This window comes from Triturus cristatus, chromosome 11, assembly GCF_964204655.1.
Source record: "Triturus cristatus chromosome 11, aTriCri1.1, whole genome shotgun sequence".
Taxonomy (NCBI): Eukaryota; Metazoa; Chordata; class Amphibia; order Caudata; family Salamandridae; genus Triturus; species Triturus cristatus.
In genome coordinates, this window is record NC_140594.1 from 257814485 (window position 1) to 257827639 (window position 13155).

Genomic DNA, 13155 nt, shown 5'->3' on the forward strand with positions numbered 1-13155 from the left:
ATTCAAATAAAATACTATTCTGTGACATACATGGTGCACACGCTTTCCAGCAGGCATCTTAATCCTCTTCCCTACTTTATGATGAGTCAAAACAGCCACTAGAAAAAAACTCCTGTCTCTCCCCAGCAAGTACATTAATCACCAGAGTTATCTTGACATTTTATTGTTGTCAGAAGATAGCTGGACACATAAGGAGCTCGGCAGCCGAGGCTTTGAACCCCATAAACACAACGCACCCCCGACTCCCGAGCTCAGCGCCCTGAGCTGTGGCACCCATCGCACCGCCCTAAAGCCACGATGCAGTGACGATTTATGCCTCATAGGACTAGTCACAGCAACATGTATGCTAAACACATTCTCTCATCATGTCAAGATGTCACAGCACAAAGGCAGCCTCCCACTTGTCATGCATGCCTTGGTCCAGGTGGGCCACCTTGAAGGGACACAATAGGCACCCAGCCCGAGGACATCTTTAAAGGTGCGTGGGTCTTCCACTAGGGAGTGATTCAACTGTCCTGGCTATTTGTTAATCATCCCACTACTGTACATTTTAAGAAAGTGTGATAATGAAAGCTCATGTCCATTGTTCTATATGTTCTGATAGTCAAAGCAGGTGCTTCAGACACACATGAACTATCCTATGGGCCTATCGGGACAGGCTCGGGTCGATTACATAAGAGATTGCATGGATCAAATGATCCTTAGCGCACGTTTCTGGTGCTGATTCAACAGAGAATAGAACAGACACATTTTGTCCACTCAGTGTTACTCAAATATTTATACATCAGAAATAACATAGACAAGGCACATTGAGTAACAGTTTCAACCAAGACATGACACTTATCTTTATTATAAAACAGTTTAGCCTGGTTGGTAAAAGTTGTTGCAAAGAAGAGCCTTACCGACAAATACATTTTGCTAAAACAACATAAAAGAAATAGATGAAAAAAACAGGTTTATTGTACACTATTTAGAGTGCTCTCAAAATAAAAATAGATGAAACAGCGTGTGCCCCAAAGTTAGTCTCACCTTTCACATTTTAATCGTTCGGGAACTGAATTTGTCAAAATAGAGCAAATTCGCTCCCTTTTTACTTGATGTAAAATCCTTAATCTCCATTGTAATACCAGTTAACATTTATATAATGTAATACCAAACATGCATTTACATTAACAATTTATTTGCATGAACTCGCATCTCCCGGTGCTGCATGGAAGACATTTTTGCGAAAAAACACAGCCCAGGTTATAGAACAAATCCATGATACAGCCATAGTAATTAATTTCAGAACAAATTCCTTTCTTTTATTGTTCAAGTTCGACTGTCCAAGCAGCTTATTCTGTGGCCTTAGAATTAAACCATATTATTTATTAAAACTTGTATATATATTTCACACCAATGGGGAGCTGGGTCTGCCACAGAATGATGCCTGCAAAGAGAACACATGATTTTTTTTTTAAAGAAAAAAGCTCGACGGTAAATGCTATTCAAAAACCACACAATCTCTGAGAAACACGTCCTATTGAAATGACAGGCTGAAAATAATTTGCTAAGCAGTGAAATGCTCCCTTTTGTCACCCCAAGGATTCTGTTGACAGTTACCTTTCAATCCTATAATTGTGCAGTAAGTACTGATTTTTGTTCAGTGTTCTATTCACTCACAGTATTAATGAAAAGGGAAAAAACCTCTTGTAAGAATAGCCTTTAATAGGCTGACAGACAAGGCATCCTCATTCTGCTGCACAGCCTTTCTTATCAGCCTCTCACAGTAATGCATGCTTTCTCAGTTGTTTGCCTTTTTTTTATACTTTTGTGCTTTTCCTCAGATGACACGGAAATATTTTCTTCCTTATTTCTAATGTAAGTGACCTTTTCTACGTTTTTACCAAGTTGCAGAATGGTAGCATCTTGTGGAAAAATCAATAACTCGACTGCTTGTTTAGATTCGGCGAAATGCCTCCAGTTGCTCTCTGCTGAGAAGTATTTGGACAGAAAACGATACAGATCAGAATAGGATATTCAATTTCAGTTGTTTTCTATGACTTTCAAAGAGGTCATGATTTAAGCAAGGGATAGAACGCGAATTAGATACTTTCAAATGTTGAAATAGGCGTGATACGAGATTAATGCCATGGATGGGCCGAGCGGTCCAGATGCGCGAAATTGCCCTTGAGTGCTTATTTTAAATGATGAAACTCTCGTAAATTTTAAAGCTAATGTCACTGTATCCACCCTCTTCTACGCGCGGATATAATACATATTACTTAGTCAGACATATTTGCATGCTAGGAGTTACAATGTTTAGATTGAACGAAGATTGTCACATTATCTCATTTGTATCAAATATGCTTATTAAAAAAAAGTATTTATGTGCGGGATTTGCGTAGTACCAGCACCTCACCAGCAGAGGCGCCAACCGGCAAAGACAAGGATGGCAAGAGGGATGCAGAATCGAAGGTGACCCATCAGAATGAGTTTGGGAAGCATACCACCAATGCAACATTATGTGGCGGCAGCTATGGAGGTGAAAAAGGGCAGCAGGCTTGACCAAGAGGGCTAAAAGCATTGTAGAGCTTGGCTCGGTGGGCATGTGAGCCATTTCCTATTCACTCAGGCGAGCTCCATCTTGTGGCATTATTAGGACAGTTATAATTGGGAGCGCAACCTTGGTGGATACATTTAAATCTGAATAGCTGGGGATAGAATGGGATGCCCGATTTTGGAGGATTTGACTACTGAAACTAGTGTAAAGTAAATTACAATAGTACAGACTGGTAGAGAGAGTGCAAATGTTCATAACAGTTTAGTGTGTTACAAAGGGGACCCAGAGTGGATGCACAAGGGGAGAAAGAGACTAGTGAGGCTGGCCTCAACCAAGCCCTCAAGCAAGTGGACACAACAGTAGCTAAAAAAACATTAACCACCTGAGAGCCTAGTAAGGGATAGGGCCACATCAAGATCAACAACATAGTGAACCTTCCACTGCTATTTGGACAAAATATTGAGTTAAAAATATTGAGGAACAGAAACATCGAGTTTTTAATTTGTGATACCCAAATATCGTGATGCACGAATATGGTTGACAAAAAGTTTGTTTCCAAAAATATTGTTGGAAGGAATTTTCTTTAATTATCTTTACATATTTTAGTATTTTAGTATATGTTTTAATTATATATGTTATACATTGTTTGCATAATTATTATGAATGTTCTTAAATATATATTGCACATTTTTAGTTGTTTTTATATTGTATTTAATTGTTAACAGTAATTTTTAATGTTGTTGGGTGTTGAAAGTTTTAAGGGGTACATGGTGGGAAGTAAATTAATTAATATGAATGATTAATTAATGTTAATTATTATTAATTATTCAACTGATAATTAATTATCTAGATTGTGCAATTAATTTATTTTGTTAATTGTATTTAAGGTGCAGGTTGTGGTGTTCCCAGAGGTAAAAGGTGGGAAGTTAATTCATTATAAGTAATTATTATTAGTTATTTAATTGATATGTGATTATGGTAATTGTGTAATTAATTAATCAATTAAGTTGCAACCTATGTGCATGTTTTGGGGCTTGTAGGGGTAAAGGTTCGGAAGTTAATTTTAAATAAATAATAATTTTTAATTACTGTTAAATATGTACTTGATAAATATGTAAATTGTGTAATTCATTTTCTTTTTAAATTGTAATTTAGGTGCGTGTCGTGGGTTTTGTAGGAGTAAAGGGTGCGAAGTTAATGCATTTTAATTATTATTAAATATTTAGTTGATAATTATGTGAATTGTGTAACTAAATAGTTTTTTAAGTTGCAATTTAGGTGGGAGTTGTGGGGTTTGTAGGGGTAAAGTGCAGGAAGTAAATTTTAATTAATTAATACTTTTTAATTAATGTTAATTATTTAATTGAAAATTAATTATGTAAGTTGTGTAATTAAGATATTTTGTAAATTATATTTCAGCTGCTGTTTGTTCAATAGCAGTTCTTTTTTCTATGTGTGTGGAGGAATGCAGCACACTTACACTACTGGATGACACATAGATGTGTGCCGATGAGCCTCCTTGTTATACTACCCCTAACTACGCACGCTGTCCTGAGGTCTGCCATGGTTTACATAGTTTAGCAAGTCTGGGAAGGTGTCACAAAACATTTACCTTGTTTGGGACAGCAATTGCAATGGAAAAGGAATGCCTCCTTAAGGTAGAGTATTGCTACACTGTGCTTTGGACTGTCTTCCCTGTCTTCATACCTTTGAATGCATGGCAAGTCCCGCAGGGTAACTTTGCATGGCATCAAAGAAGTGACTTAGAGGCCTGAGCCACTCAAGCTGTTACAGGGGACCCCACTCAGATGTTACTTTATGAAAAGATCTGACAGGTAGAATTAGAAACATCTGAATATATCTCATACATATTGGTGTTCAATTGCCAAAAATCATATTTGGGGATGCACAGGACATGTATAGACAATGTCTGGTGCTATGCAGCACTGACAGGTACTGATGTCCATTTAATGTAGGGACAAGTCTGGTGCCTGTGTGACATATATAGCATAGTGATGGACATGTAAAGAAATGAGGACAGTATGGGTCTTGCTACACCTTGCTGAATGTGGTTTGTGAGTTATTTAGGTACAGAGATCCATGAAAATCATCTACCCTTGTGAACTCTTATCTTGTAGTAGTGAGGTATTGGAAATGGTATTATAATCTGCCCACTAGATGCATGTTTTGGCTCATCTTATTTGTGTACACTTCAGCCTGCCATACTAATGTATATCATTAAGGCGTGTCAACTGTGCCATTTGATTCATTACAACCTGAAGGGTTACATAGCCCATTGCTATTCGTATGTACCATGCTTCACTTGCCCACAGTGTATTTGTTCTACATTCGCATTTCATGTTATGACCAACACCTTACACAGTTGATGAGGTGGAGAGCTTCAAGGATCCAAATATTATCAGTGAGTGTCATCCTGAGTGCTAATTGTGTAGTGTAAGGAATGTGTGTGATGTAGGATGCTGTGTGCAATTCCGTGGTCAATGTGCATCCCTAAAACAAACAAAAATATGCAATATGAAGAATAGGTCAGGAATGTGGCTGTTCATTGTAGCATCTGCAGTCATCTCTGACTAATGTCAAGGAGAATATACTGCCAATTTGTGATGGACCACATGATAGATGGCCTGACCGAGGAGCCATATGTTGTAGAGGATTCGTAGGTGACCATGGCTGTGAATGGGAAACCTTCCAAATGCATGTAAGATTCGCAAATCTAAAGTATGTACTCAAATCGCAGTCTGTTAGAACTGGGGGTCTCAAGTTGGCAATGGTATACTCCTTTGCCCATATATGGACCCTTACTTCTAAGTCAGGATAAGGGGATTACACTCCTATATAACCCCTGCTCACCCCCTTTGTAGCTTGGCACGAGCAGACAGATTTATCTCAGAGGCAGTGTGTTAAGCATTTGTGAACACATACAGTAATACAGTGAAAACACTACAGATGGACACCACACAGGTTTTATAAAAATAAGTATGCTTTATATAGACTTAACACAAGACCACAAATGACAAAAATCCACAATACTGTACTTAAGATTGACTTAAAGATGGTAAAAGTGGGGGGCGGAGCTTGGCTCGCGATGAAGATGGCCGCCTGAGCCTCGAGCTCCTCCACGCCGCCAGTCTATCCTGAAAATATCCGACTACCCTTCACCACTAAACGACATATGGGAGCTGGATCCCTGTGCCTGAGTGCCTCCGCATCCCGTCGCTGAGACTCCGGGCCCCATTGGCCGCCCCAATCCGGAGTTACGGGGCTTGCCTGCGGGCGGAGCGCTGGGCCTCGGCTCCCCGAGCTGGAGTGACCTCGGGGCGGAGCTGCGTCGCCCTGCGTGCGGGACGGAACTTTGGAGCACGCCGGTCCCCGGCGTTGCGGAGAACTGACTCTCGTGGCTCCTTCTTGCTCCCTGCGGGGGGAGGGACGGGGCGTTGTGCGCTCTGGCCTTCGCCCATCCCCGCTGCGCGAGCGAGGGAGCCTGATCGGCGTGCCGGGAGCCTGGAGTCTCGGTGTCCTCCCGTCCCCCCTCCTGGCCTGGACGCGGCGACCTGACCGGGACCTGAGCCGCGAGGCGGCCTGCGCCGGGGTGGAGACATCGTGGAAGGGACTGCTGAGTGAGCGGTCCCACCCGGACTGCCCTGGAACCCAGAGGGTGAGCGGTACAGCCATTTTTGCGCCCGCCCTAGAGACAGTGCGCGCCCGGTGCCCGGTGCGCCCTGGTTGATGCCCGCGGACTGAGAGTGGGCTGGGCGCTAAGCCACAACTGAGGCCCTGGGGGAATAGTGTCAAGACCTGCCAGACGCCTGCTTACAGCATCGGACCTCTTCTGAGCCCCGGCTGGGGTGGTGTCTCCCCCGGGAACGTTGCCCTCCGACGACACGAGAGAAGGACGTCGCCCTCTTGGGGGGGGCCTTTGCTGCGTCCGGGTTCGGACCGCCTCAGTTTCGACCAACACAGCTGCGCCTGGTCAGAGACACATGGTCTTCTACTGCTAGTGAGCTGGAGACATTGGGGAAGCGGTGGATGGGTTGTAGGCGTTCAGATTATTGCTGGCGATACTGTACCTTGAAGACTGCGCAGTCCCTGACGCCCGATTGGCCCGGCATACAGCAGTAACATTGCAAGGAACGGCCCTAAAGACACAACCGACTAGTCTACTCTGCCTCTGGGGGCTCGGCCCGAGTGCTGCCATAACTCCTGTCTGCGACGCCTCACATCCCCGGACGCAGACGGAGCCTTCTCCGGGCACACCCCGCACGCGTGCCTCACACACCCCGGACCTCCCGGGGCCCGGCCGGGCCTGGAGCGGACGCGGCGAGCGCCGGACAACATGGGGGGAAAGGGCCACCGCGGAGGGGAACAAGCGAAGCTCGAGAAGTATGCCTTCCTTAAGGACCAGGGTGCGACCCCCCCCCCGGATAAGAAAGCGGAGTTTACGCTTGCGGATGTCATGGCCACGCTGACTCAGATGCAGGCCTCGATCGGCACTGTCTCCACAGAGGTTACACTCCTCAGGGCCGATGTCGCCAAAATCAACTCCAGGCTTTCCGAGGTGGAGGCGACCGCGGCCACCCTCACCCACGACACGGCCGACCATCAGAAACGCATACAAACTCTCGAACAGGTGCAGAAACAGCTGCTGGCCAAGCTGGATGATCAGGAAGGCAGGTCCAGAAGAAACAACGTCTGGGTCGTGGGTGTACCGGAGAGTGAGCGTGGCCCGGCTCTGGACCTCTTCGTGGAAAAATTAATCACCGAACAGCTGCAGCCTCGTGGGCTTTCAAAATTCTTCTCGGTGGAACGGGCGCACCGGGTGCCGGGGGGGAGGCCTCGACCGGGGGCCCCCCCGCGCCCGATCCTGGCCCGCATTTTCAACTTTCGCGACCGCGATGCGATCCTCCAGGCGGCCCGCGGGGCGCCCTCACTCCGGGTGGACAACAGCACAGTCACCCTCTACCCGGATTACACGGCGACGGTGATGCGGCAGCGACGAGACTTCACAGCGGTCAAGGCTCAACTCCGGACCCGAGAACTTAAATATTCCATGCTCTTCCCGGCGAAGCTTCGGGTGGAGGCTGAGGGTCGTACATGGTTCTTTGCATCGCCTGCAGAGGTGTCGGAGTGGCTTGAGGGATGGCGTCCAGCGAGAGCGAAGAGTCGCACGGAGCGTGCCCATGGCGGCCTCTCCGCCTCCCCTGGGGACTTGGATGTCGGGGGGTCCGGGGCAGAGGATGGCGTGCCCTGAGGTCGAGCTTATCCACAAACAGCCTTCATTGGGGATGGTGGTTGGGCCTGGCCTGGGGCGCATGGAGTACGTGGAGGCCTGGAGGCGAACAGGGGCCTCAGACTCTTGACCTTGTCGCCTCATCGTACATTTGGACATATGAAGGGATGAACATATGGTGTGGGGAGCGGCGTCAGGACTGTGAGCGGCTTCCCCCCACACGCAAGTATCAAGTTAATGGGAATTAAGCACTCTGCTAAGTTGGGGTGGCGGGTAGTTCTAAATCCGCTGGGCAGGGAGGCAGGGAGGGGGGTGGGGGGTACGGGGTTTTCTTGGATTGTTTGTTTATGTTTTCTTTCAGGTTTGTTAACTACTCATTGGTCCGCTAGGCTTGATAGACATGTGCAGGCACACAGGGGCGACATGAGACCGTTCGCCTCTCCCGCACCCATACAATACTATGGCGTCACCCACTATGGCATCAGAGACTAATGCTAGATTACTAGACGTCCATACACAACAGCGCGGTCTTTCTTTCACTATTCTGTCCTGGAACGTTAACGGGTTGGGGGACAAGATTAAGCGGGGACTAGTGCTGCAATACCTTAAGCGCAGAGGGCCCGCGGTGGCGCTTTTGCAGGAAACACATTTAGTGGGCACTACCACCAAGGCCCTGGACAGATGGGGGTTCAAGATGGCGATACACTCTGAGTTTACAACCGGATCCAGAGGGGTGGGTATACTGATCAACAAGCGCTCCCCCCTGATTCTTCTTGACTCTCGTCGAGAGGAGCATGGTCGCTTTGCTGCACTGACCTGCCAATGGGAGGGGAAAGTGTACAACTTGGTGACCGTATACATCCCCCCGACACTGCACCAGACCTCCTTCAGGGCATTGGGTGAATTCCTGTTGGCGCTGCCGCAGGGCGAGCTTGTCATGGGCGGAGACTTTAACGCGACTATGGACCCTTCGCTTGATAGGTCGTCATGCAGGGCACACGGCGGTGACACCCCCATTCTCCGAGAATTTACCGGGGCGTTGGGCCTCATAGACACATGGAGGGCGTATAGGCAAGAGGAGAGGCAGTACACCTTCCTGTCAGGAGCACACAACACTCTTTCCCGCATAGATTATATCTTCACATCACCCGCTGGGTTCAAAGGGATGACTGAAGTTTCACACCTCCCGAGGGGCATTTCGGATCACTCACCGGTGGTCATCTCGTTTGCGGCCGTCGACCTCTGTAACCGCGCCGTATTCCCGATTCACCCCGGATTTCTAAAAATCCCTAAAATCAGTAAGGCCCTTAAAACGGCGACCAAACACTATTTCACTGAAAACACTGACTCTGTCAGGAGCCCAGCAACCCTCTGGGAGGCCTTTAAAACAGTCCTACGAGGACAGGCCGTCTCCGTCATTACGGCACATAAGAAAACCCAGCGACTCGCTGTGCTGGAGCTTGAGCAGGGGGTGAGTGAGGCAGAAGCGCTTCATGCCACGCAGGCTGATGAGGACTCTGCGCATAAAGTTCGCATGGCGCAACAGGAATACAGATCCCATCTCTGGGAGGCGGCACGAGCTAAACAGGTGGCAACACACCATACTATCTACGAACTGGGCGACAAAGCCGGCAAACTCCTGGCATGGCTGGAGAGAGGGGAACGTGCGGCGCGGTGGGTGGCCCGGATTCAGCTTGGACCCGGGGACTTTACATCGGAGCCCAGGCAAATTGCTGGGGCTTTCGCGGCCCACTACAAAAAGATATACACCCCGGAGGCCTCCTTTACCGTTGCAGACAATGAGCTCTTCCTTCATGACATCGCAATGCCTCGGCTGCCCCCTTCCGGAGTAGCGGCCCTGGATGCGGACCTGACGGCTGAGGAGCTCACACTTGCTATTCTTGCCCTTCGCACTGGGAAGGCGATGGGGCCTAATGGAATCCCGATTGAATATTATAAACAAAACTCCTCCCTACTGGTCCCGCACCTGCTAGCTATGTATAGGGACGGGCTATCGACCGGGATCCTCCCCCGCGATCAGAGGATGGCCACGATAGTGGCGATCCCGAAACCTGACAAACCGACGCACTATTGCTCCTCTTACCGCCCGATCTCATTACTGAATGCGGAGGCGAAGATCCTAGCTAAGGTGCTGGCGACGCGACTACAGCCCTACCTCCATACCCTAATACACCCGGACCAGTCGGGATTCATGCCCCACCGTAACACTGCTCTGAACATACGACGTCTGCACGGCATCGTTGCGTGCCGCTCCTCGATAGAGGAGGACGCGGCCATCCTGTCGCTAGATGCGCGGATGGCATTCGATAGGGTAGAATGGCCTTTCCTGTTTGCTGCTCTTCGTCACATGGGACTGGGCCCCAAGATTTGCGCGTGGATCCAGCTTCTCTACACCCAGCCACTCACGCAGGTAGTAGTTAACGGCCACGTCTCGGACGCCTTCCCATTGGGCCGGGGGACGAGACAGGGGTGCCCCCTTTCTCCGCTCCTTTTTGCGCTGGCACTAGAACCTTTAGCTGCATGGGTACGGCAGGACCCTGTGATACGGGGGCTCAAATGGACGATGGGATGGGAGGACCGTATCTCCCTGTACGCCGATGATGTCCTCCTGTACCTAGCCTCGCCGGCACGCTCCATTACCTGTCTCCTTGACATATGTGCATCGTACGGGAGGAGGTCAGGCTATGAGATCAACTGGGAGAAATCCATCCTTTACATGCTCCAGGGCTCCCCGCCTCGCCTCCCGAGGGGTTGTAATATCCGAGTGGCCCCTGATGGCTTCAAATATCTTGGCATTTATGTGACGGCGGATCGCGACAAATTTATGGCTGAAAATCTCATGAAGCCCCTGCAAAGGCTACGTGCCGACGTCAAACACTGGCGTTCATTGCCCCTGACGTTGCTGGGAAGGGCTTCGCTCTTCAAAATGCTGGCCCTCCCTAGATTCCTATATATGCTACAAAATACCCCTTTCCCGGTGGCAGCCTCCTATTTCACGGCTATCAATGCAGAGGTACGATGGCGGTATCGCCCTCCCCGACATCAAGACCTACTATTGGGCGTCGCAACTTATGATCGTAAACCAATGGCTCCATGCGCCGCAAGATGACCCTGCTTACCGCATGGATAGGCAGCTGCTGGGGGGGGGAGGGGGTGCTGGGAGCCCTATACAACCCTAAAAAAGGTCACCCTCCGGAGGGGCCCGCGTCCCACACTCTCCGGATATGGTTCACGGCGCAGCGCGCAATGGGCTGGGCCGGAAGGATTACCCAGGCTACGCCCCTCTGGGACACGAAACGGCTCGGGGTGCTCCGCACCACCAAGAGATTCCATCAATGGGACCTCATCGGTATCTCCAGAGTCGGGGACCTCTGGAAACGGGGAGAGGTGGTTGCTTTTCCCCAACTGCAGACGGAGTACGACTTGGCTGAATCTGAATCATTCCGCTACCTACAAATACGCCACGCTCTCCGGGCGGCGATTCCACCAGGGACACGGCTCCCGGAGTCATCGCCCCTAGAGGACCGGCTCCTGACAGAACATCTTATTCAACGAGCGACGCCCCTCACATATAGGAAAATAATAAATAATCGCCCTGATCCTTTCCTGACCCTTAAGAGTAAATGGGAGGCAGAACTTGGGGACTTCGATGAGACGGAGTGGCAGTCCGCGCTGTCGTCCCCCAGGGAGGTGGGCATATCGTCCAAGCTCAGACTAGTCCAACTCAAAATTTTGCACCGCACCTACTACACCCGCACACTCCTATTTAAACTACAGCGTGCGGAGTCCCCGCAATGTCTCAGAGACTGTGGTCACGAGGGATCTTTCTTCCACACCATATGGGAATGCCCTGCCATCAAGGTCTACTGGAGGGTGGTGATGCATACGCTCTCCCAGGTGACTAGAATCGTGACACCCCCTGAGCCTCGGCGATGTCTCCTTAACATATGGGAACAAACTGATCATAAGAGAATGATGCAGCTTTGGGTTACGTTAGGGATTATGCTGGCAAAACGCAATATAGCCCAACGATGGGGTTCGGGGCAGGCGCCTACCCTGGCGCAATGGATACGTGACATGGACCAAGTTATGGTGGTTGAAAAATCGGTATATGTACATAGGGGGTGCCCCCGGAAATGGACACAGGTGTGGAGCGGGTGGAATGTATACAGAGGGAATATTTGTGAGCCCCCACCAGATGTTTCGGAGGCTGAACTCAGTGATCAAGAGTAATGTGATGGTCGGATGCACGGGTGCGGGCTGGGAAAGGCGATATGCTACGTATTCCATGTCTTTATGTCTCACTTGTAATAATACTGCACTGTATAATTCCGCTTGTAGTAACCTCCTGCTATGCCTGAAGATCGATGAGTGGTCTTTTTCTTTTGTGTTTGCAAATTTAATAAAAATATTTCAAAAAAAAAAAGATGGTAAAAGTTACTTAGTTCAAGTTGATGATAAATGCGACACAGTTCTCACAAAAGTACCTGGATGCGTAACGCAAAATAAACAAAATGCTCGCAGAGGGATGTGTGTCGGTTCCGTGCTCCGGGGAGATGATGTGTCGCGCCTCAATGTTTGCGCAGAGTAGGGAATGCGTTGTGATCCTTACGGTGCGGGGGTGATGCGTAGGTTCTCGGCCTGCGGCCCAGTTGAGATACGCAAGATGGCGCCTCGATGCGATGCAACAATCCTGGTGCGACGCGAGAAGATGGCGCCCTTGATGCGACAATGCGACGGCGATGCGTTCACGCCCTGGCAGCCTTGCGACGACTCTGCACTTTGGAGCGGCGACAGGCCCTGCGACACGCTTCTCTGGCGATGCGATGGCGACCCTCTCGATGGCGTCATGCTTCTCCGGTGATGCGACAGCATATAGCTTCGACAAAGACACGCTTCCTGGGAGATGCGGCGGCGACACGCTTCTCCGGCGATGCGATGACTACAGCTGCGGCGGCGACACGCCTCTTCTCGTTTCGTCGCTCTTCCAGCTCTCAGCGACACACAGGATTCTGTAGATAGAATTCCCAGCAAGGAAATTCAGAGGGGAGATGGTGGTGAAGTCTTTTGTCCCTGAGACTTCAGCAGGAGGCAAGCACAAGTTCAAGCCCTTGGAGAAATATTCTGTAAGTCCTTTGAAAAGTTCCTTCTCCTTTCCCTGGCAATGAAGACATCACTGCAGGCTAACCCAGCAAACAGCACACTGGCAGAGGGGCAGTCCAAACTCCTGCAGCTTCCTTGGTTCTTCTCCTTGGCAAAAGGTTCGTCTTGTTCCCAGAAGTGATCTAAAGTTCTTGGGTCGGGGTCCCAATATTAATACCCCAAAATCCTTTGTTCTCTGAAG